The following is a 26,345-nucleotide window of genomic DNA, read 5'->3' as shown; positions in this document are numbered from 1 at the left end:
CCGACTCAGCCTGAACACTACTCTGATTTAGCCTTCTGTCTTTGTACCGTATCTGTCCGTTTGTCCGTGAGCCTAGTCCCTGGTGAGGGATTCTCTGTACAGCTTAATCACCTGCTCCTCAGGTGACCAGTAGCTGCAGTACAGTCTTAATCACCTGCTCCTCAGGTGATTAGGAGCTGCAGTACAGTCTTGATCTCCTGCCCCTCAGGTGACCACCGGCTGCAGTGCAGTCTGAATCACCCGCTCCATGGGTGATCAGTATACGTTGTCTTACTGTGCACCACCCGCTCCTCAGGTGAACTGATTACTAGTTCATCTGCATCTCCGGCTTGCTGAAATGCTGATCCCTGTGTTCTATAGAGATATCTCCCTCTACTAGCTCCTCTGGGGAGTTGGTATCTCTATCTGTATTACTGTTGCACCAAACACATATCTTTACATCTGGTTGTCCTGTGTCTCGCTATACTCGCATTATTGGTGATTATGCAGATCACTACATAATCAGGTATAGCATCTGTATTATTGGTGATACTGCAGATCACCAATAATCAGAAAATCTGTTCTTGCTGAAACCAATCGTTACAGAACAGCAGACTAAACATTATGGACGCACTGCGTAGTCGGGTTGAAGTCCTGACCACCGCTGTAAACAATCTTACCGGGGTGATCAATACCCAACAGACTCAGATCACTCAACTGTCTGGGACAGTACAGGTACTTCAAACGACTATTGATACAGTGCGATCACCTTCAGTCACGGACCTTCGTATGTCCGTACCCGAAAAGTTTTCTGGGCATAGATCTGACTTTCAGAATTTCAGAAACAGTGTGCTATCCTATTTTGAGTTGAGGCCCAATCTGTCAGGATCTGAGAACCAGAGGGTAACCTTTATAAAGACCCTTTTGTCAGTAGATTCACAAACATGGGCATATAGTCTTCACACAGGGCATGAGGCATTATCCTCAGTTCAGGAGTTTTTTAACCACTTTCCGACCGCGTCACTGGGCGTGGCCGCGGCGGCAGCCCCAGGACAGCCTAACGCCAATTGGCGTAAAGTCCTGGGGCTCTGTTTTGCTGGAGATCGCGCACAGGATGCGCGCGCATCTCCTGCTTGGGGGGCGGGGCGGAGTCTCTGAGCGGCTATTGTCACTCGGGAGACTGCTAGACGGCGTAATCGCCATCTATTTACAAGGTGCAGCGCTGCGATCAGCAGCAGCGCTGCACTGGGGACAGCCGTGTGACACGGCTGTCCCCCTGGGAGACAAGAGAGCAATCGGCTCTCATAGGGTGAAGCCTATGAGAGCTGATCGCCATGATTGGCTGCCTGGGGGGAGGGAGGGAGGGAAGAAGTTTAAAAGAACAGGTTTTTTTTTTGTTTTTTTACACGAACAAAAATATTTATAAAAACAAAAATAAACATGGGGGGAGAGATCGGACCCCACCAACAGAGAGCTCTGTTGGTGGGGAGAAAAGTGGGGGAATCACTTGTGTGCTGTGTTGTGCGGCCCTGCAGCTTGGCCTTAAAGTTGCAGTGGCCAATTTCACTAACAATGGCTTGGTCACTAGGGGGGTTTAGCCCTGAAGTCCTCAAGAGGTTAAGGCTATGGCCTTTATATACGATGATCCGGATTTTGCTATCACGGCTGAGAGGAAACTAAAGACTCTCAGGCAGGGTTGTAATCCAGTGGAGGTTTATGCCGCAGAATTTAGGAGGTGGGCTGTATAAGCTAGATGGGGAACGTATGCTTTATTAGACTGTTTCCTGTCAGGACTATCCGATGCAGTTTCTGATTTGATGTTAGGTCATCCTGAGCCTAAATCTCTAGACGAAGCAATTTCATTGGCGGTGCGGGTTGATCGCCGCCTTCTCTATCAAAAACAAACCCGTGGGAGAAATGCTGTAAGATCTGTTTTCTACGCCTCTTCTCCACCCTCGTCACCTCAGGACGAACCGATGCAGATCGGTCAGTCTAGGTTAACACAAGTGGAGAAGAATCGCAGAAGGTCAGAAAGACTCTGTCTATACTGTGCTGAGGAGGGTCACATTGTCCAGAATTGCCCTAAAAAGTCGGGAAACGCTGCCACCTAGGTGTAGTCAGAGGTAATACCCTAGGCGAGCCGTGTTTACCTCTAGATAATAACCGTTTACTCCTCCCTTGCTCCATTACCTGGGAGGGTCGGGCCATGGCCACAGAAGCATTCGTGGACTCAGGCTCTGCAGCTAATTTTATAGATTATGACTTTGTCAAAAAATTGGGGATTCCCTTACTTCCTTTAGTCCGTCAGATTTTGATCACAGCGGTAGATGACTCTCCGTTACAGTGTAGACAGCCTCTCTCCCAGACCCCCTTATTATACTACATAAGGTGACACTACAGTTCTTTGTCCTGCAAATGGCAACCTCTACCATAATCCTCGGTATGCCTTGGTTGCAACTACACTCCCCTCAGATCGACTGGGCTTCAGGTCAGCTACAGAGCTGGTCAGCCCATTGTCATCATCATTGTTTGGAGAAAGTTGCTGTTTGCGCCACCAAGGTTCAGGTGAAAGGGGTGCCAGTGCAGTACGCAGAATTTTCTGACGTGTTTTGTCCAAAATCAGCAAAGAAACTCCCGCCACACCGGAGCTTCGACTGTCCCATAGAGTTAAGATCAGGTTGTATGCCCCCTAGAGGACATCTCTATAATCTGTTGGGGCCAGAGAAGCTGGCTATGCAGGAATACATTAATAAAAATTTGGCCAAGGGCTTTATCCGTCCTTCCCGATCACCAGCAGGGGCTGGGTTCTTTTTTGTACAGAAAAAGGACGGTGGGTTTCGACCATGTATTGACTATCGGGGTTTAAATAAGTTCACAGTGAAAAATCGCTATCCACTGCCTTTAATTGACGATTTGTTTGCTCAGGTGACTAATGCCAGTATCTTCTCTAAGCTAGACCTACGAGGAGCATATAACCTGGTACGCATTAGGGACGGTGATGAATGGAAGACGGCATTCAACACGCCCGATGGGCACTACGAGTATCTGGTCATGCCCTTCGGGTTGTGTAATTCTCCTGCCATCTTCCAGGACTTGATCAATGAAGTCTTTAGGGAAGTTCTGGGAAAATTTGTGCTAGTGTATCTGGATGATATACTGATTTTCTCACCCAATATAACAGAACATCGGAAACATGTGAAGTTCGTTTTAAGAAAATTGAGGCAGAACTCGTTGTATGCGAAGTTAGAGAAATGCCTCTTTGAAGTCACTAAGGTCCCTTTTTTGGGATATATTATTTCCACTTCAAGTCTCTCCATGGATCCTGAAAAAGTCTCTCCCGTATTGGAGTGGCCTCAACCTGTAGGATTGAAGGTATTCCAAAGATTTCTTGGCTTCGCTAATTACTACAGGAAGTTCATTAAAGGGTTTTCTTCTGTAGTGTCACCCCTCACCAACCTTACCAAGAAGGGGGCTGACACCTACCATTGGACAGTAGAGGCACAGTCTGCCATCGCTACATTGAAAAAGTTATTTTGTTCTGCTCCCATTTTGAGACACGTGGATGTCACCTTCCCCTTCATTGTTGAGGTGGATGCATCGGAGATTGGGATTGGGGCTGTGCTGTCTCAACGCTCTGGCCTTCAAGGCAAACTACATCCCTGTGCCTTCTTTTCTCGTAGGTTCTCTCCAGCCGAGAGGAACTACGATATTGGCAATAGGGAGCTCTTGGCCATTAAGTTAGCCTTTGAAGAATGGCGCCATTGGCTGGAAGGGGCAGAACATACGATCACGGTCTATACTGATCATAAAAATTTGGAGTACATCGAAGGGGCCAAAAGACTTAGCCCCCGACAGGCTCGCTGGTCCTTGTTCTTTTCAAGGTTTAGATTTGTCATTACGTGTACACCGGGAAGTAAGATTGTCAAAGCAGATGCATTATCTAGGTGTTTTGAGCACGAGACAGTTCAGTCATCAACTCCTGAGACCATCTTACCTCAAAGACTGGTGGTGGCAGCCACGGAAACCTGGGAAGACTGGGGGCTTACCCTAGGGCCTTAACAGCAAGATATTCCAGAAGGGAAGCCCGAGGGGGTTCTGTTTGTGCCACTTCCTTTTCTCCTACAACTCTTGCAATTGTTCCATGCCCATAATAATGCAGGGCATCCCGGGGCTGCTCGAACTCAGGACCTAGTGGCCAGATGTGTATGGTGGCCTTCGTTGGCTCTTGATTGCAAAGAGTTTGTGAGAGAGTGCTCTGTGTGTGCCAGAAATAAGCCCTCTCGTCAAGCACCAGTAGGTATGCTACAACCTTTACCGGTGCCAAATGAACCGTGGACTCACTTGTCTATGGACTTTGTAGGAGAACTCCCCAGGTCTGAGGGCAAGTCGGTCATCTGGGTGGTAGTTGATAGGTTCAGTAAAATGGCTAATTTTGTCCCTTTGAAGGGACTCCCCTCAGCCCAGGAATTGGCTGATCTCTTCATCCAGCACATTCCCTGGCTGCATGGCATTCCAGAGAATGTGGTGTCAGATAGGGGAGTCCAGTTTGTGTCTAAATTCTGGAGAGCCTTTTGCCACCAGCTCGGTATGGACCTGTCATTTTCATCAGTTTACCACCCACAGACCAATGGACAGACCCGAAAGAGTTAACCAGTCCTTGGAGCAATTTCTCAGGTGTTATGTGGCAGATGAGCAGTCAGATTGGGTAAAGTTCCTGTCATTGGTTTCGGGGAGATCGCCCAAATTCTCTCCTATACCAGTGGCATCTTCCCCTTTTCCGGCTCTAGAGGATTGGCAAAGGGCATTGAAGGAAATTTGGGTGCTTGTAAAAAGGAATCTGGGAAAAGCCTTCCAGACACAGAAAAAACAGGCAGATAAAAGGCGGTCTGTTGAGTGGAAGTTTTCCCCAGGAGACATGGTGTGGGTGTCTACTCGGCATCTGGCGTTAAAGCAACCATCACCTAAGTTAGGACCCAGATTTGTAGGCCCATACCCTGTGTCCAGAAAGATTAATGACTTGACATATGTGATTGATCTCCCAGCCAGCATGAGAGGTGTGAGATCATTTCATGTTTCTTTGTTGAAGCCTGCTGTACATATGGATTCCTCTCTCGATTAGTACAGAATTCTGTACAGTACCTGGTCCATTGGAAGGCGTATGGCCTGGAGGAGAAAACTTGGGTTCCGGATTGCCGCATGCATGCCGAGGATCTAAAGAAAGAGTTTCATGAGTTACACCCTGAAAAGCCGTGTAAGAAGTGTCCGGGTCCACTCCTCAGGGGGGAGGGGGGGGGGGGTACTGTAATAGATAGCAGAGATGCCGCCGCAGCTGTGAGCGGCATGTCGGCTATCTCCGTGTCTCAGCCAGCGGCCTCCGCCGTGCAATTACAGCCTGAACACAACTCTGATTTAGCCTTCTGTCTTTGTACCGTATCTGTCCGTTTGTTGCCGAATCTGCTTGTCTGACTCTCCTGCCCTCACCAGTGAGCCTAGTCCCTGGTGAGGGATTCTCTGTACAGCTTAATCACCTGCTCCTCAGGTGACCAGTAGCTGCAGTACAGTCTGAATCACCTGCTCCTCAGGTGACCAGTAGCTGCAGTACAGTCTGAATCACCTGCTCCTCAGGTGACCAGTAGCTGCAGTACAGTCTGAATCACCTGCTCCTCAGGTGACCAGTAGCTGCAGTACAGTCTTAATCACCTGCTCCTCAGGTGATTAGGAGCTGCAGTACAGTCTTGATCTCCTGCCCCTCAGGTGACCACCGGCTGCAGTGCAGTCTGAATCACCCGCTCCACGGGTGATCAGTATACGTTGTCTTACTGTGCACCACCCGCTCCTCGGGTGAACTGATTAGAGGTTCATCTGCATCTCCGGCTTGCTGGAATGCGGATCCCTGTGTTCTATAGAGATATCTCCCTTTACTAGCTCCTCTGGGGAGTTGGTATCTCTGTCTGTATTACTGTTGCACCAAACACCTATCTTTACATCTGGTTGTCCTGTGTCTCGCTATACTCGCATTATTGGTGATTCTGCAGATCACTACATAATCAGGTATAGCATCTGTATTATTGGTGATACTGCAGATCACCAATAATCAGAAAATCTGTTCTTGCTGACACCAATCGTTACACCGTGATAATGTGATGCCTGAGCACTAGACACTAGCAATACAGAACTCGAGAAGTTGGGGATAGCCAATGGTCATACACGTATCAGAAATTGAAGTACCAGGGGTCAGACAAAAGTCGTTATCAGGCTGAGGTCAGAACCGAGTATCAGATGACTGCAGTACAGGAAGGAACAAACAGAGACAGGGTGGTTAAGCAGGCCGAGGTCAAACCCGAGTAGCAGATCGGGTTATGAAGCTCTTAAAGAGACAAGTCCCTTCCAGTGGGTGCAAAGACTCCCTTATTTGGGTATTACTTTAAGGCCCTCATACTCCTCTCTTTTCGCAAACAACTACTGCCCCACTCCTCAAATCCCTGTCGGCCTTAACCACTAACTGATCTACCCATCCCCTTTCCTGGATGGGTAAAATCAATTCAATCAGAATGACATACTTACCCAAACTCTTATATTACTTCCGAACCCTTCCAGTTAAAGTCCCCGATCATTACTTACGTATATTTCAGAGCAGAATTATGGCCTTCATCTGGGGCCGTAAAGGTCCCCTAGTTCGTAAATCAACCATGTTTGCTCATAGACTGGATGGGGGCCTCAGTGTCCCACACATTAGCTCTTACTATAAAGCTGCTGTTATCAGCCAACTCACTCGGCTCTTCCAGCCCCAAGACACCCCCTTGTGGGTATTCCTGGAAATCCCTGAGTGTGCGCCCCTCCTACCCAGCACCCTACTTTGGCTCCCCTTTAAACTAAGAACCCCGATCGTGAGCCCCCCTTTGAAACACAGTCTCCAAGTCTGGGACTCCACACGCTATTCGGCCAATCTACAATCCCCTCATCTGCCACTAGCACCCCTCACGGGAAACCCCCTTTTCCGCCCTGGACTGGACAGTCCGGCATCATTTTCCTGATGGTCGGACCATAGCCTGACCCACGTGGACCATCTCCTTACCCCTAGAGGCGTTTGCTCGTGGTCCGAACTCCAGGAAACAAAACAAATCCCTAAAACGGAGTTCTTCCGCTACCTCCAATTGCGACACTGGATCACCACACTTACAGTATAAAGGATAGAGATCTCCCGCTTAATCTTACCCCCTTCGAGAACATCTGCCTCCGTCGCCCCAATTCGAGAGGCCGCATTTCCTCTGTTTATGCCTTTTTAACCCGCCCCCGAACCCCTATTCAGCATATATATGCATCAAGATGGGAATCCGACTTAGCAGAAACCAAAGATAGAGAGGACTGACTGGACATCTGGGGAAGAATATCTAAATGCTCCAATAACCTGCACACGATAGAATCGGCTTATAAAGTTCTGACTAGGTGGTACCTGGTCCCAGCTAGAATAGCTAAGGTATTCCCCTCAGCCAATCCCTTGTTTTCGAGGATGTAGAATGACAGGAGATATGATGCACATTTGGTGGTCCTGCCCTCGCCTCATCAGATTTTGGAGCCGTGTCTTTAAGCTGGTGTCCGCCTTCTTCCATAAGACAATCCCTAAAAATCCCTGCCATGCCCTATTACATGCAAAAATAGAGATATTGACTGCCAAACAAAACAAATTAGCCTCCTTAGTTTTCTCGGCGGCCACAATGACCATAGCAAATAGCTGGAAAAAACCTTCTGTTAGCTTTGAGGAAGTTAAGGACAGAATGAGCTCCTATATGGTCAATGAAAAACTCACAAGTATACTCCGGGACACTCATAAATCCTTCGAGAAAATATGGGAACCTTGGATCCAACTGGAACACCCAAATATGGAGGAAACATTAATAACCAGGCTATGAGATGGACCCCTTTCTCTTTTCTATCTTTTCTTCTCCTCTTCTCTCCCTCCCCTTCTTCCTTCTACTTCTCCTCTCCTCTGCCACATTCCTATCCCTAGCTTGCTTTATTTCTGAATAGCAGGGGTCTCGCTCACTGCTTGAGCTGACCTCCTAGGTTTTCCCCTGCACCGGCCCCCTCTTCCCCCCTTACCCTCCAGGCCGGTCCCTATACCCTCCCACTACCACGGCATACCCCAGATAGTTGGTATAATCCTCTGAGGTACACTTACCCTCTTACAGTCGCGATTTCCCTATACCCCCTCCCCGACCCACATCGGGCTTGTTGGCCTAGACCGAACTCCTCCCCATTACCCTTTGTATAGTCTGTTCTCCCCGTTCGTATAAGTACTTTGGGCAATTTGGGAACAGAAGCTCTTGTTATTTTTAGGCTATATGATCATTCTGGTACCCATGATCACTCTGTGTACAATGTTCTGTATTATATGAGCTTTACCTCCCTTCCTTCTTGTTATCCGATGTTTATGTAAAATTTTCAATAAAAACTTTGAAACACAAAACCGAGTAGCAGATGACTGTAGTACAGAAGGGTGAGACTAATCAAAGTGAAGGGCACGCCGGGTCATACACAGAATAACAATCAGGATAATAAACAAAAAACAATATATATATATATATATATATATATACACAGTATATGTCTGGTCTAACTAGAGTATATATTTATCGGCAGTGTCTGCATATATATATATATATATATATATATATATATATATATATATATATATATATATATATATATATATATAGCTCTGAAATAGCTGACTAGGCTCAATAGCAAGGCAAGGTTCAGCGCTCAGCGAACTGATAGCTATCACGGACACCGGACAACTGACAAGACAGGACTATATATACTGAATTGAGTTAGCAACCCCCGCCTCCTGGAACTTCAAGCCAATCAGTAGTGCCCCTGCAGGAGCCAGCGTCAGCTGACTCTACGTCAGCTGACACAGCTGACACACCTCACACTTGTCTCCTCAGCCTATAAAGGCTGCTCCGAATCGTGCTCGCCCGCCTGGGGACACGGCCGGGATCGCCAGGCCGATTCACGTCTGCAGGGGAGCTGGGGATGCCAGCAGAGGAGGACAATGCGAGCGGCTTCCGCCGCTGCCTAAATCAAGGTCGGCTAATTTTGTAACAAAACCTACGTTTTTAAAGATAAAATAAAACCTTAAGATATCTGAAAAAGACAGTTTTAGGTGTAGGATACAATTGTTTATCTCACTATGAACAATATGAACAAGATACACAAATATAATAACCCCCACAAAAGTAGTCATGTGGTGTATAAGGTTAACCACTTTGTCCTCCTTGACGTATAAAAACATCAAGGAGGACAGGCGCGCTCCCGCGGCCGATCGCGCGCGTGCACGCGCACTCCCGGCCGCGGAGTCGGTAGCCACAGAATCAATTTATCGGGCTATGGAGCCCGATCATTGATTCCTCTCCCCCGCTGAAAAAGCGACAGCTTCTCTCGGAAGCTTCGCTCTTTCTGAAGCTGTGTCCCTCTAAGCGTACATTGTACGCTTAGAGTGACGTCATGTAAAAAAAATCGAGATTGCCATCTTGTGGCCAAAAAGTAAAACTACAAGTAAATTCCCAAAAACATTACAATACACCAATATTTCCCCAAATAAAACACTTTTATATCCCACCCTCCCAAAAATGCCCACATAAAATGTTTAATAAAAAAAAACAAAAAAAACATTACTATAAAAAAAAACATAAATATTTACCTAAGGGTCTAAACTTTTTAAATATCTATGTAAAGATGAAATATTTCTCTCTATTTTTTTTTTTATAAGCTTGTAAATAGTGATGTATGCAAAACGGAAAAAATGCTCTTTTATTTCAAAATAAAATATTGTCGCGATACATTGTGATAGGGACATAATTTAAATGGTGAAATAACCGTGACAAATGGGCAATAACAATACATGGGTTTTAATTATGGAGGCATGTATTATTTTAAAACTATAATGGCCGAAAACTGACAAATAATGAATTTTTTCATTTTTTTTCTTATTCTTCCTGTTAAAATGCATTTACAGTAAAGTGGCTCTTAGCAAAATGTACCCCCCAAAGAAAGCCTAATTGGTGGCGGAAAAAACAAGATATAGATCAGTTCATTGTGATAAGTAGTGATAAAGTTATAGGCTAATGAATGGGAGGTGAACATTGCTCGGATGCATAAGCTGAAAACGACTGAGATGTTAAGTGGTTAAAGGTCATACCTGGAGCACCCAGCCATCACATAAAGGTCATACCTGGAGCACCCAGCCATCACATAAAGGTCATACCTGGAGCACCCAGCCATCGCATAAGGAGGTAATCCAAGAGTTATCAATACATTTTTAGGATTATATCACTGGACTTTATATGGCAAATTGCTTTGGGCTACTATTATGCATGGATCTCTTTTTTATTCTATGAATACTAGTTTATTGATCATATTGGTCGTACCTAGTTATCCTCTGTTATAATCCTAAAAACTTGATAACTCTTCGATTACCTCCTTATGTAATGGCTGGGTGCTCCAGGTATGACCTTTAATTTTATACACCACCTGACTACTTTTGTGTGGGTTATTATATTTGTGTATATTGTTTATTGTGAGTCACTGTGCTCTACCTTTGTATTTTTAAAGTGGTACTCTGTCGACTACCCTAATATCAAATGATATAGTGACAGTTTACCACTGACACTAAATCTTTAAACTATAGGCGTTGGTATATGACCATGCAAATAAACTGTGCAGTTTTTTGAACAGCAAATACTGGTTTGTTCTCTCCTTTTTCTTCTCCTATGTCAGGGGCAGCGCCCTTAACCAGTACACTATCCAGCCACAGCAGGTACCATCCAACCTGCAATCTTTACTCTCCACATAAAATTCTCATGTCCCCTACTCTGGTAACTTCTTCCCACTCTCACATCAAGGACTTTTCACGAGCTTCATCCCTCCTTTGGAACTCCTCTGTGCTCTGAGCCTAGAATACGTCAAACACATCTCTTCAAGCTTTTAATCTGTCACAGTCCCTCTTCAGACACATCTGCATCAGAAACCAAGACTCAATTTGTCATCTGTTAACCCCTTTGCCTCCTTACCACTACCCTCTAGATTGTAAGCTTGCAAAGGCAGGGCTCACCCTGGTGTTTTTCATTTCTGTTGTACTTCTGTTGTACTTGCTCTATCAAATGTATTGCAGGATGTTTTCATACCACACATAAATGATATACAGTAGGTATTATGCTGAGTGATCTTCCGATTGTACTGTTGAAAATTATTATAAATAATAATACAAGTGACAGGACAATATATACTCTGTACAGCGCTGCGAAAGACGTTGGCACTATATAATTACATAAAATTAATAATAATACTGTACCTGAACTTATGTATTTTTGACCCCACTATTATCTGTTTTGTACTCTCTAATGCACAAATTATATTGGTAAATAAAAAGTAATAATACATAGTCAACATTAAAAATCAGTTACATTATTTCATTATCAACTGGGATATGTGAAGGTGCAGGTCAGAAAAGTACCTAATGTTTACTTATCTATTTTTTATTTATTATTCTGGTTGGACTTGATGGACGGATGTTGTTTTTCAACTAAACTAACTACTATATATTTTGGACTATAAGATGCACTTTTTCCCCCAAAAAGAGAAGAAAAAAGGTGTCTTGTGGTCCAAATGTGCTACCACATATCTGCCTCCTCTAAACCCCTGGCAGTCCAGTGGTCCCCAGGATCCCCTCCTTCCCTCCCCATTAAACCTAATGTCCTCATGCTGGCTGTGTAGTGTCGTTTACAGCGGCTATGTCCCCAGCGAAGCTCTCCTCCCTGTGATATACAGTGCTGTGTGCTTCAGCCTGCAGCAAAGATCAGTGTAACTAACACTCCATCCCGGGAGCTCTGGCTCTGCTCGCTATACACTGGCGAGCATTCTTCTGTACTGCAGCTTTAAGGGTCTCTCATTTGATGACCTCATCAAAAGAGGACCCTAAGCTACAGTGCAACAGAACTCCTGTGTATAGCGAGTAGAGCTGCAGTTCCCAGCATGGAAAGTGAGTTACACTGACTATCGCTGATGACATTGCCGCTGTAATCGGCACTACACAGCCAGCAGAGCATGGGACAAAAGAGGACACAGATGAGGACACAAGGGAGCAGAGGAGGACATCAGGGGAACACAAGAAGACACAAAGGGGACACAGGAGGACACAAAGAGACATAAGGTACAAGGGGGACATAATAATTGGGGGGGAGAAAATCCTGGTCAGGAGCATCTCATGGTCCAAAAAATACGGTATAAATGTAAATGTAACTATATATATACTCTTGGTTGAGCAGCCCGTGAGAGGCTACTATCTAGCTCAATTTTTAGATCCACTATGAGCCTGGTCTTATTAACTTTTTTTCCTAAGTTTTCTCCTGATATTTTTACATCATATTAATAACATTTGTTTTGAGCCACTAACATGCAAGAAAATACTCAGATTAATTTTCTTGCTTGAAGGTTAGACACTGTTATTTATTTTTGTATCCTTGTTATATTTGCAGTTACTACATACACTTTTTGCTGTGTTTTTATTATTAATCTAATAATCTTACCTCTCTTGAAGAACCAGTATATTGAAAAAGGGTCTTTTATTTGGGCATATACAGTGGGATGCGAAAGTTTGGGCAACTTTGTTAATTTTCATGATTCTCCTGTATAAATCGTTGGTTGTTACGATAAAAAATGTCAGTTAAATATATAATATAGGAGACACACACACAGTGATATTTGAGAAGTGAAAGTTTATTGGATTTACAGAAAGTGTGCAATAATTGTTTAAACAAAATTAGGCAGGTGCATAAAATTGGGCACCACAAAAAAGAAATGAAATCAATATTTAGTAGATGCTCCTTTTGCAGAAATGACAGCCTCTAAACGCTTCCTGTAGGTTCCAATGAGAGTCTGGATTCTGGTTGAAGGTATTTTGGACCATTCCTCTTTACAAAACATCTCTAGTTCATTCAGGTTCGATGTCTTCTGAGCATGGACAGCTCTCTTCAACTCGCACCACAGATTGTCAATTATATTCAAGTCTGTGGATGGCGATGGCCTTTCCAGAACGTTGTACTTGTTCCTCTGCACGAATGCCTTAGTGGATTTTGAGCAGTGTTTAGGGTCATTGAAGCCCTGGGGCAGCTTCAGCTTTGTCACTGATTCGTGGACATTGGTCTCCAGAATCTGCTGATACTGAGTGGAATCCATGCGTACCTCAACTTTGACAAGATTCCCAGTCCCTGCACTGGCCATACAGCCCCACAGCATGATGGAACCACCACCATATTTTACTGTAGGTAGTGGGTGTTTTTCTTGGAATGCTGTGTTGTTTTTCTTCCATGCATAACGCCCCTTGTTATGCCCAAATAACTCAATTTTTTTTTAATCAGTCCACAGCACCTTATTCCAAAATGAAGCTGGCTTGTCCAAATGTGCTTTAGCATACCTTAAGTGGCTTTGTTTGTGCTGTGGGTCGAGAAAAGGCTTCCTCTGCATCACTCTCACATACAGCATCTCCTTGTGTAAAGTGCGCCAAACGGTTGAACAATGCACGGTGACTCCATCTGCAGCAAGATGATGTTGTAGGTCTTTGGTGCTGGTCTGTGGGTTGACTGACTGTTCTCACCATTCGTCACTTCTGTTTGTCCGAGATTTTTTTTGGTCTGCCACTTCGGGCCTGATTCACAAAGCGGTGCTAACAGTTAGCACGCTGGTGAAAAGCCCTTTATCATGCCTAAACTCAGTTTAGGCATGATAAGTTTAGGTGTGATAAGTTTAGGAGTGATAAGTTTAAGCACCAACTGGGTTAGCACCGCAGTGCACAGCTGATCAAAAGTTTTGCGCTAGCAAAGTCTGGTGCACTTCGCATAGAGTTTAATGGCGCTGCTTTGCGTGCGGGACTTTGCGCGCGATCTAAACTTATCTAAACTTATCATGCCTAAACTTATCATGCCTAAACTGAGTTTAGGCATGATAAAATGGTTATCACGCCTAAAGTGGGTTATCACCGCTTTGTGAATCGAGCCCTTCAAGCCTTAACTTGAACTGAACCTGTGGTCTTCCATTTCCTCAGTATGTTCCTAACTGTGGAAACAGACAGCTGAAATCTGTGAGACAACTTTCTGTATCCTTCCCCTAAACCATGATGGTGAAAAATCTTTATTGTCATGTCATTTGAGAGTTGTTTTGAGACCCCCATGCTGCTACTCTTCACAGAAACTTAACAGAGCAGGGAAACTTGCCATTGACTCCCTAAATACTCTTTCTTATAATTGGATTCACCTGTGTATGTAGGTCAGGGGTCACTGAACTTACCAAGCCAATTTGAGTTCCAATAATTAGTTCTAAAGGTTTTGGAATCAATAGAAATTACAACAGTGCCCAAATGTATGCACCTGCCTAATTTTATTTAAACAATTATTGCGCACTTTCTGTAAATCCAATAAACTTCATTTCACTTCTCAAATATCCCTGTGTGTGTCTCCTATACGATATATTTAACTGACATTTTTTATCTTAACATCAATACATTTATACAGAAAAATCATGAAAATTAACAAGGTTGCCCAAACTTTCGCAGGTGCTTGCCCGCTTCCTCAGGTTACTGAAAAACCAGGTGCCTAAAATAAATAGTATACATAGTCTAAGAATTATTATATAAAAACAGCCTTTACAGTTCAAAAAAACCTTTATCATGTACCTCTATAATAATAAATATGCACAACATTTTGCAGTCAAAATGATTCACTGTCAATGCAGTATTCTTAGGGTTAATCATACCAGCTTTATATAAATATGATGAATATGACATATATTGAAAGAATATATACAGTATGTATATATATAAACATTATAGTTGAAAAGTGAATGAAAATTGTATTCAAAAGTGCATAATCATGCATCCAAAAGTGCATATTCTTGTGTTATTAATTCTCCTATATTTCTTAATGAGGTACTGAGTGCTTAAAGATTGGGATAAAAAGGTCTGGATAATAACTGCATCGAAAAATGCATATATTTTGTATTGATTATTATTATATTATTTGCATAAGTTTGTCTCAATTTGTATATATATGAATTTCTTTAAAAAGGTGCTTAGTGCGTTATTATTTTGTGCTGATCTATTTTGCTGCAATCTGAATCACACCAGAAACAAGCATGCAACTAACTTTGTCTGATCTGAAATAATGTCAGAAACACCTGATCTTCATATGCTTTTTCAGGGCCTGTGGCTAAAAGTATTGAGGCAGAGGATTAGCAGCATAGCCAAGCAACTGGTATTGCTTAAAAGGAAATAAACATAACAGCCTCAATATCCCTCTCGCTCCTGTTGTCTTTTAAACGTGTAGCATAGTATCGGTATGTTAGATCATTGACCAGGCTTGAAGATATGCAGGCTTACCTCAACTGTGTAGCAAGCATGATCGCCTTTATGTGCGACACGCCCCTGTGCAGCGATTTATAGATCTAATTCTTTTTCCAGTACGCAACTCCCGAACTGGCCTATCCACCTATAGGTTGTGACATCACGCTGTTTGATCACATCACTGCAATGTGATTGGACCTTCGGCAGCCATTTTAGTAGTGCTTTCTGTCCTGAAATTGAGAAGCTGGTTGCTTTTTTGTTTTATTATACTAGGTAATATGTTTACCAATAATGAGATCTACAGGCAAACAGGGCATAGCTATGGGTTCTAATTTTTTTTTATGGGATTATGTCTGTCGTTTACTAATAAATTTTGATATGCAGATTGAGAACTTGGAAGTTCCTTTTTTGATTGCGGGTTCTAATTTTGCCCATTTATGCCAACCTTACAATGGGTCTATTTGAGGAAATGATGCTTATTTCAATAACATATAATTTTTTATCAAAGATATAGGGCTCATTTCCACTAGCGTTGTGGATGCGACCTTCATGTCGCATCGCATCCAGCTGGAAGCATTTCTGGCCGCCGGCTGGATATCCAGATGCGGCGTCATGCGTTTTATCATCGGCGGCAATGGGGAATCCGATGCATGCTGCGGAAAACTGCAGCATGCTATCCATAATTTCCCCTGCGTCGCATCGTGCCAGATTGTGTAGGTACATTTGCAACAAGGGAAAATACTCCACTGATGTAAATTGGTTGCATTTTTGTGGTGCGATGCAGTGATCACATCGCACTGCGTGTAGTGGAAACGGGCCCATATTGACAATGTAATTTTTATTTGGAAGGGAAATGAAGAATCAATTAGGGATTTTAACCAGTATCTCAAAGGCGCGTACACACGCCATACTTTAGCAAACGACGGGTCCGTCAGACCTTCCCCCTATCAGGGCTGATTAGAAGCAGGTTGAGCAGTGAGGAATGAAACAGAGAGCAGGGTAGGCGTTTTCTTTAATGTTCCCACTGATATATATGGTAAAATACATGAGGGTGCTTCATTTCTGGTTCACTTTAAGTATCCGTTTAAAGGGGAACTTCAGCCTAAACCAACAACTGTCATTAAGTTACATTAGTTATGTTAATTAGAATAGATGGGTAATATAATCTCTTACCCACCCTGTTTTAAAAGTACAGGCAAATGTTTGTGATTCATGGGGGCAGCCATCATTTTGATTGAAAGGAGGTGACAAGGAGCAGGAGACACAGTTCCAACTGTCCTGTGTCCTGATAACCCCTCCCAGCTGCACACACTAGGCTTCAAATGTCAAATTCAAAATGTAAAAAAAAAATAATTTTGCACCAAAACAGCAGAACGAGAGCAACACCATCAAAAATCCCATAATGCTTTGCACAGCATCAGAGGAAAAAAGCCCGGGCAGTTTTCTTCTGTGCAGCTAAAAATGAGGCTTGGATAAGAGAAACAAAGTTCTAATGCTGTGAAACTGTTTAGGAAACACCAGGCCTTTTCAGTGCTGCTGAGTCGATTTTTAGTCCGGAGGTTCACTTTAAGCACTCAGCACCTCATTCATAAATATAGGAGAATTAATAACACAAGAATATGCACTTTTGAATATATATTTTTATGCACTTTTTAATACAATTTTCATTCCCTCTTCAATTGCAATGTTTATATATTGTGTATATATACATGTATATTTTTTCAATATATGCCATATCATATTTACATAAAGCTAGTATGATTAACCATAAGAATACTGAATTGCCTACACTAATGAATAGTTTTGACTGCAGATTGTTATGCATATTTACAATTATTATCCAATTTTTTTTATCCCAATCTTTTAAGCACTCAGCACCTCATTAAGAAATATAGGCAAATTAATAACACAGGAGTATGCACTTTTGAATACAATTTTAATGCATTTTTTAATACAATTTTCAATCACTTTTCAACTGCAATGCAAAGATTGTTTATAAATTCTGTATATACATATATTTTTTGTACTATATATCATATTCACCATATTTACAGTGGCTTCCAAAAGTATTCAGCCGCCTTGAAGTTTTCCACATTTTGTCACATCAATTTTATTGGAATTCCACGTGAAAGACCAATACGAAGTGGTGTACACGTGAGAAGTGGAATGAAAATCATACATGATTCCAAACATTTTTTAAAAAGAAATAACTGCAAAGTGGGGTGTGCATAATTATTCAGCCCCCTGAGTCAATACTTTGTAGAACCACCTTTTGCTGCAACTACAGCTGCCAGTCATTTAGGGTATGTCTCTACCAGCTTTGTACATCTAGAGACTGAAATCCTTGCCCATTCTTCTTTGCAAAACAGCTCCAGCTCAGTCAGATTAGATAGACAGCGTTTGTGAACAGCAGTTTTCACATCTTGCCACAGATTCTCGATTGGATTTAGATCTGGACATTGACTGGGCCATTCTAACACATGGATATGTTTTGTTTTAAACCATTTCATTGTTGCCCTGGCTTTATGTTTAGGGTTGTTGTCCTGCTGGAAGATGAACCTCCGCCCCAGTCTCAAGTCTTTTGCAGACTCCAAGAGGTTTTCTTCCAAGATTGCCTGGTATTTGGCTCCATCCATCTTCCCATCACCTCTGACCAGCTTCCCTGCTGAAAAGAAGCACCCCCAGAGCATGATGCTGCCACCACTATATTTGACAGTGGGGATGGTGTGTTCAGAGTGATGTGCAGTGTTAGTTTTCTGCCACACATAGCGTTTTGCATTTTGGCCAAAAAGTTCCATTTTGGTCTCATCTGACCAGAGCACCTTCTTCCACATGTTTGCTGTGTCCCCCACATGGCTTGTGGCAAACTGCAAACAGGACTTCTTATACTTTTCTGTTAACAATGGCTTTCTTCTTGCCACTCTTCCATAAAGGCCAACTTTGTGCAGTGCATGACTAATAGTTGTCCTATGGACAGATTCCCCCACCTGAGCTGTAGATCTCTGCAGCTCGTCCAGAGTCACCATGGGCCTCTTGAATGTATTTCTAATCAGCGCTCTCCTTGTTCGGCCTGTGAGTTTAGGTGGACGGCCTTGTCTTGGTAGGTTTACAGTTGTGCCATACTCCTTCCATTTATGAATGATTGCTTGAACAGTGCTCCATGGGATGTTCAAGGCTTTGGAAATCTTTTTGTAGCCTAAAAGCCTGCTTTAAATTTCTCAATAACTTTATCCCTGACCTGTCTGGTGTGTTTTTTGGACTTCATGGTGTTGTCGCTCCCAGTATTCCTAGACAACCTCTGAGGCCGTCACAGAGCAGCTGTATTTGTACTGACATTAGATTACACACAGGTGCACTCTATTTAGTCATTTCCGCTCATCAGGCAATGTCTATGGGCAACTGACTGCACTCAGACCAAAGGGGGCTGAATAATTACGCACACCCCACTTTGCAGTTATTTATTTTAAAAATATGTTTGGAATCTTGATTTTCATTCCACTTCTCTTGTGTACACCACTTTGTATTGGTCATTCACATGGAATTCCAATAAAATTGATTCATGTTTGTGGCAGTAATGTGACAAAATGTGGAAAACTTCAAGAGGCTGAATACTTTTGCAAGCCACTGTATGTAAGCTGGTATGATTAACCTTAAGAATACCGAATTGACTATACCAATTAATAGTTTTGACTGCAGAATGCATATTTATTATCATTATACAAATATATGATAAAGGTTTTTGTGAATAGTAATGGCTGTTTGTATATAACAATTCTTAGAATATATCAGGGCTGTGAGTCGGTACAAAAATCACCAGACTCCGACTTATTTTATGAAATCACCGACTCCGACTCCAGGTACCCAAAATTGCTTCAACTCCTCGACTCTGACTTCTTAGTCCAATTTTTACAAAGGCTATGGGTTTGGTTCAAAAATCATCCAACTCAGACTTCTTAGTTTACTGAAACCACTGACTCTGACTCCAGGAACCCAAAATTGCTCCAACTTCACAGCCCTGGTATACATATACAATTTATTATAGGCACCTGTTTTTTTTACTGACCCGAGGAAGTGGGCAAGCAGCCGTAAAACGTGTTGTCAATTTAATATGGACAAATAAAATACCTTTTTCAATAGACTGGCCCAAATTCTTCAAGAGAGCTAAGATTACCTCTCTTTTTATAAGATCAACAGCTTTATTAGCCTATCTTTTATGCATTGGGAACCGTCACCCGTTTTAGTGTCTTGTCAAAAATGTTTAGTTTGTCCTAAAGAACATTCATAGTGTTACTGACCTGGTACAGACCTGGAAAACCAAGCAGGGACTGTTAATTTCCCACCTGCTCTGACAGTGGTTGCAAGGATTTGCAACCCACATTTGCAATTTGTTTTTCTGAATCTTACTCGATTCTGCACCATTGGGCTCCTGGTCTCCTTTTGTCTTTTAGATGAGCCAGGGATTGTTACAACCACAGAAACCATCAACATAAGCTATCTTTTGATGGACAAATATCTTTTTTCAACCAAACTCTGTTAACTACAGTATATAATTTGAGAAACGTATGCAGCACAATGTTTTGTGTTTTTTCTGGCTGCTATCTCTCAAAATGCCTTTGAGGGGCTGATCATCATAAAATGCAATGCTCTAATTTATAGAAGTTGAAATGGGAGGTTCCGAAATATCCAGATGAGCTACAATTTGTCCTTTGAAGTATGGTTGTGCCTGAGGTCACATGTGATCCACTTATTTTTGAAGAACAAATGCTATAAAGCTTTATAATTCTGTCCAGCCAGTTCTGTCCTTCAGGTGTCTTCATACATGTGTGAGACAAAGTACAGCCAGTGACCTATCCTTTCTCCTGACACTCCACACTGAACTTTACAGGCTGCAGCACACTTATTTCTATTTGGTCATATATAAACTACATTAAGAGGCTAACATAAGCATTGAAATGACTTTTTTATCTAGTGATGTGCTAAGCATCAGGTGAAGTACATTTTATACATCCAAAACAATATGATGTTGTCTTGATCAAATACCGAGTTTCACCTAGAGGGACCACTTATCATGGGGTCCATGATTTATGTATTATAAGTAAGTATATAAGTATTAATACAAGTTTGTTTATAGTAAAATATTCTTACTTTAAGAAGTAGAAAGAGAGCAATTACAGCAATCACACTCCCATAATAGGTGGCAGTTTCTCTGCCTGCATCAGCATTCCACAAAATGACAGCATGCTGCTGCAGAGGTTACTAGCTACCTCAGCAATGCTTAACATAATGCTGAATATATTATTTTTTAAAATCAGGTCTACAGAATTTAACATCCAGTATCTGATTCATGGTCTCCACCCTTTCACAAATGAGCCAAGTTTCACCCTTGTGCAAAACTCGTTACTAGAGTTGATATAAAAACATCATTACGCTTACAGAGGGTGGACTACAGTGAGAGCACACTAATATCCTTTGCCTTAAGGTGTGTACACACATGCGACTATAGTCGTTTGAAACGAACGTTCCCCGATCATTTCAAACGGCGATCGTTTAAAAAAACCTCCAACAATCATTAAGCCAAACGATGGACGAGCTAGATCGTTAAAAACGAAAAAGATCTGCCTTGGCAAAACGAGTACATCGTTACAAAACGGTCGTTCGTACTAGGCTTGACATGCGCATTTCGTTATATCTCCATAGAAGTTTTCATTTTAATGCGCAAGCACAACACGTGGTTTTCGTTATTTAACGTTCGTTCTATGAATGTGTCCTGTGACACGTTTATTGCTCCATGTTTATACCATAATTGTAATTTTAATTGACACTAAAACAGGACAAAGTTTTTGTTTTTTTTAATGTGTTTTCAATGCTATATTATGTAAATGCTCTACCTACAGTATGAGTTCTCGTACTGTAATGTAATATACGTAACGTTAGTTTTATAGTGTATCGTACGTTTTGAACCGTTCGTTACGTGCGAGCGGAACTTCCTATGATGTCACTTCCAGGAACAGTATGTGACATCTTCACTGTACAGAAGATATAATAATAGCTAGACGTGAGCCAAACGTTCGTTGGCATCACACTCATCGCAGAAAACACGCATTTTCCTGTATTCTACTGTGACGTTGTCCCGGATCGTTACACACTTTTAAAAGCTACTTTTGCTTAAGTCGTTCTTTCATCAATTAAAAGATTGTTCGTCGTTCACAACGAACGATCGTTGTCGTATGTGTGTACGTAGCTTTACACAATAATGTCTATTTGGGAATGTGTGCTTGATTACAGGATGGGACAGGAGAATGATGAACTCTCTGCACTACTTATCTTAGCAGACAGGGAAAAGAGCTCTGGCTATGTTGTGTAGCACAACTGCAAATGAGAAAAAGGAGGGCACAGCGCTATTTTAGTTGGCTGTCTGTATCACATTTCACATAAATCTTTTAACAGTTGAGAAGCCCCGTACTTGCTTTTTCTTTCTGTGTAAATAGCAGCCTTCCCAGAGATATGCTTCAACATAGTTACATATGTAAAAGACGCCTAGGGACTCTATTAGGTGACAAATCACAGTTATAGGTTACCTGCAGCTTCTATTGGCATGTCAGTAGGGATGATCAATGAGATGCAAATATTTCTGAGATCATGCAGGATTATAGCAGTAGGAGAACAGAGGCAACAGCGGATAAAAACTTTAAAATTTGCTGGGAGGAAGTGGTGGACTTACCTCCATAAAGCAGACACGAAAGACTGTCTGAATAGCAGCAATCACATTTATTAAATAGTACACCAAAAAAGTGCAACGCGTTTCGCAGGCCCAGCCGGCTTCATTAGGCAATAAACGTGGGGACAAAACAGAATTTCGGCAATAGCAAGTGTAGCGCCACACCTGCTATTGCCGAAATTCTGTTTAATATATAATCCTGCATGAACTCAGAAATATTTGCATCTTTTGATCATCCATACATGTCAGGTTAGAGAGGATTAACTACTGGAGAGTCTGTAAAAACCTGATATTTTATCCCTTGAGATCAGATGTTGACGATGTTTGCTAGCTCATTCCTTATTCTCTCCCCATTGAAGCGACAGCAGTGACTTGGGGACAATAAGATTCTGCATTTCCTAATGCTTTTGGGATGTGTGTAATCAGGTTTACATTTCTTTTGGTGATAATTTTTTCTTGCTATTTACAAGTGAATTCTACCAATGCAGCTATCGAGAGCCACGTTTTTTTAAAAAAAATAGAGAACAGCCTTTATGCCTGTCACTCTAAAGGCGGTGTATGCACTAGCTACAATGCATACAGTCCACAAACCCACAAGATAACAATTATTCGTACTATTATTCAAAACAAGCTCTTGCATGCAGAGGAGTGCATATGCTTACCGATGTGACATAATCATCTCGGTCAGATTGGGAAATCTAGTGACATGAGTATGTACTTTGTAAATGTCAACGCTATGAAAATACATAATAATAATAATTAATAACACTCTGTTCTACAGCCTCCAACATCCCTTGCCCAAACCTGCTCCGATGGGAAAAGAGATGATAAACACACATACACTGAATTGGATTTTCCCAAGCAGCTGTTACAGCTGATCCAGGCGTGTTCATTCATGGAAAAATGCTGCCGTAATGCTGGCCACACACACACCTTATAATTTAATTATACAATCTCTACAGTCTGAGTCTCCTCCAACCGAATATAATTTAGGCAGGCAAATTAGATACTAGACCTCATTCTACAGAGATGAGGTAAGGCTAAAAATTATAGTACCGATTATAAGATGTGGTGTGGCCAAAATAAAGCTCTTCATAAATTCCCAGATCAGTCTTCCAACCCCCCCCCCCCCCCCGTTTACTGAACCGCTTACTGAAATAAAAATGTACTCACTAGTTTTGTTGCAGACTTCTTCCGAACAGGACTCTAGCATCCTAGGCAACTCTGAGTGAAACAGGAAATGAAGAGGTACAGTGCAGTGTAGAATGTTAACGGTTGCTAGTGGAGTGTCCAAAACGAATCAGCACGGCAGGGAGTGGGGAATTCTTTATATTTACTGGAAAATCCATGGATGATATGAGCAAAACTTTAATTTTGCAAGTGTATACACATGCTAGAGTCTCGACAGTACTAGCCACCTCAACAGAGTTTAATCTAGCATCAGCATGTATACAAGGCAATAGTGTATCTTCTCATATTGTTTGTCCATTGATTTCTAGCCAGCAGATGGTGAAACAGAGATCCACTCTGAAGGCCTCTGTGAAGACTGCAAAGGTGCACAGGAAGTGCCTCAAAAGGTCCACTATTTAACCACTTGTGGATGGCATAAATAGAAATTTGCACCGTTTGTGGCCGCTTATTTCTGACAGGGCATACAAGTTTGTGTTAAAGGGAATGTGTTTGTTTGTAGTAAAATCTACTGGTTGGACTGAAAAACTTTGGAAATGTAACTAAAGTTTTGAGGTTTAAGGTTAGTCTACTAATATCTCCTGCTCACAAACCTTTACCGATCAGACCAGAAGACATAGCTCAAAAAAATTAAAAAATTAAAAATAAATATTTTCTTAAAAGTTAAATGTTTATTGCAAAACTACATATTTGAAAATAAATCTATACGATCTTTGGGAAGTCGGTGCATGTGTGCTACTGGTAAGCTGGCGAAAGCGAAATTCAGAGCATTGGTAGACTTGGTCGCCACAGTGCTTCACACCCCTCTATATCCTCCTATACTACTTGATACTACCACCACCGCAGTGCTTCGCACCCCTCTACATCCTCCTAATACTACTTCATACTACCTCTGCCGCAGTGCTTCACACCCCTCTACATCCTCCTAATACTACTTCATACTACCTCCGTCGCAGTGCTTCACACCCATCTACATCCTGCTAATACTACTTCATACTACCTCCGCCGCAGTTCTTCACACCCCTCTACATCCTCCTAATACTACTTCATACTACCTCCGTCGCAGTGCTTCACACCCATCTACATCCTGCTAATACTACTTCATACTACCTCCGCCGCAGTTCTTCACACCCCTCTACATCCTCCTAATACTACTTCATACTACCTCCGCCGCAGTGCTTCACACCCCTCTACATCCTCCTAATACTACTTGAGCCGCAGTGCTTCACACCCCTCTACATCCTCATATGCTACTTCATACTACCTCCGTCGCAGTGCTTCACACCCCTATACATCCTCCTAATACTACTTGATATTACCTCTGTCGCAGTGCGTCACACCCCTCTACATCCTCCTAATACCACTTGATATTGCCTCTGTCGCAGTGCTTCACACCCCTCTACATCCTCCTAATACTACCTCCGCCGCAGTTCTTCACACCCCTCTGCATCCTCCTAATACTACCTCCGCCGCAGTGCTTCACACCCCTTTACATCCTCCTGATACTACCTCCGCCGCTGTGCTTCACACCACTCTACATCCTCCTGATACTACCTGCTTTGAGCTGTGGAGGAGGAAGTGACAGGAGGATAGAGGGTAGTATGCTGTTCTGCAGACAGAGGTGGTGATTAAGGTGAGTTAACCCTCTCTGCTGTGACCCAATTCCCCCAATGCTCAGTCTTCCTTACTGATGAGGTCTCAAGATCCAGGCATATACAATGTACAAAGGAATCATCCAACAAACATCTTGAAATGTCTGTAAATGAACACTGCCCTCAGACATGTGATGGGCTCATTACTATGGGGATTACAATGGGGAGAGTGTGGGCATAGACAACAAATCTCTCACTTTGAGAAAATATACAGCTGATCAGTCAGGAATATCTAGTCTGAACGAACATGAATCCTCCATGCAAGGTCGGCTGCACAGGACTATTGAGCTCAGCCAGGCACGGGTTGTTTCACTAAGGCTGTGTTCCTAAACTGAAGAGCAACCATCCAGCAAACCAGCATTGGATTTTTTAAAGAAAAAACTTGGCTGCTATTAAACATGTAAAGGCTTGCAACACATCCCTGGGCCAAATCAGAACATTGTCAGGATTGAAGACGTTTATGCTATGGAAGCCACATGCAGACACCTATGGGAAAATACCTGGCTTGACTCACTTGAGGTGTGCATGTGATTGCAATCACACAACCACTAATTTACTTACCATTAATTACATAAACTGTGTTTTGATATGACTCATGCAAATATTTACCACCTAATACATTTTTCTGTAAAAAAAAATAGGCCAGTTTTACTGGATTGCTTATGTCCTTTCCACAAGGAGAACCTTAGTAAATTAAACCAATAGTATATAGCAGTCCAATTCAACCAGCAGGAAAAGCTTCAAATAACACACTGAATATAGCCTTTTACAACTTGCTGGCATCTTATACAGCGTTCTGCTGACTGTGCACAATCATATAGCTTGTAAAAGCAGATAAAGCATTGGATAAGAATAATACTTATGAAATGTTTTCACTGATTATTGTAAAGCTCGACTGTTAATTAATCAGGAATGTGTCATTGCCACTCATGAAGGATTTGTACACAATTGTACGGGTGACACTCTTGTGCACATAACACTGCATCCAGCGTGATACCATGGGCCATATGCAATTCACTTTTTCACCTGAGTTTTCTCCTAGGTGATATTTTTAAACTTGTCAATAAAATGCCTTTTAAGCCACCAGAAAGCAAGAAAATACTCAAAATAACTTTGATAGTACCTTTTCACCTACTTTTTGGTACTTTTTTAGTTGAAAAGTACTGAAAAGTCATTATACCCGAAGATGAAAAATTATCTCCTGGGAGAAAAGTCAGGCGAAAAAGTAAATTGCATATGGCCCCATGTGTTGTAGATTTTGAGGTACATAGAGAGCTTCAGAAGATGTCATTTTAATTCTATAAAACTAGTAATAGTAAAAAGTTAATAACCTCAGTGATTTAGATACACACTTTAGGCCATATCCTATTAAATTTTCTTTAAGTAGATATTTTCAAACCTTATCAATAAAATA

Source organism: Hyperolius riggenbachi, chromosome 4, assembly GCF_040937935.1.
Source record: "Hyperolius riggenbachi isolate aHypRig1 chromosome 4, aHypRig1.pri, whole genome shotgun sequence".
In the NCBI taxonomy this organism is placed as follows: Eukaryota; Metazoa; Chordata; class Amphibia; order Anura; family Hyperoliidae; genus Hyperolius; species Hyperolius riggenbachi.
The sequence above is the reverse complement of the archived record's forward strand: the minus strand, read 5'-3'. Positions refer to the sequence as shown.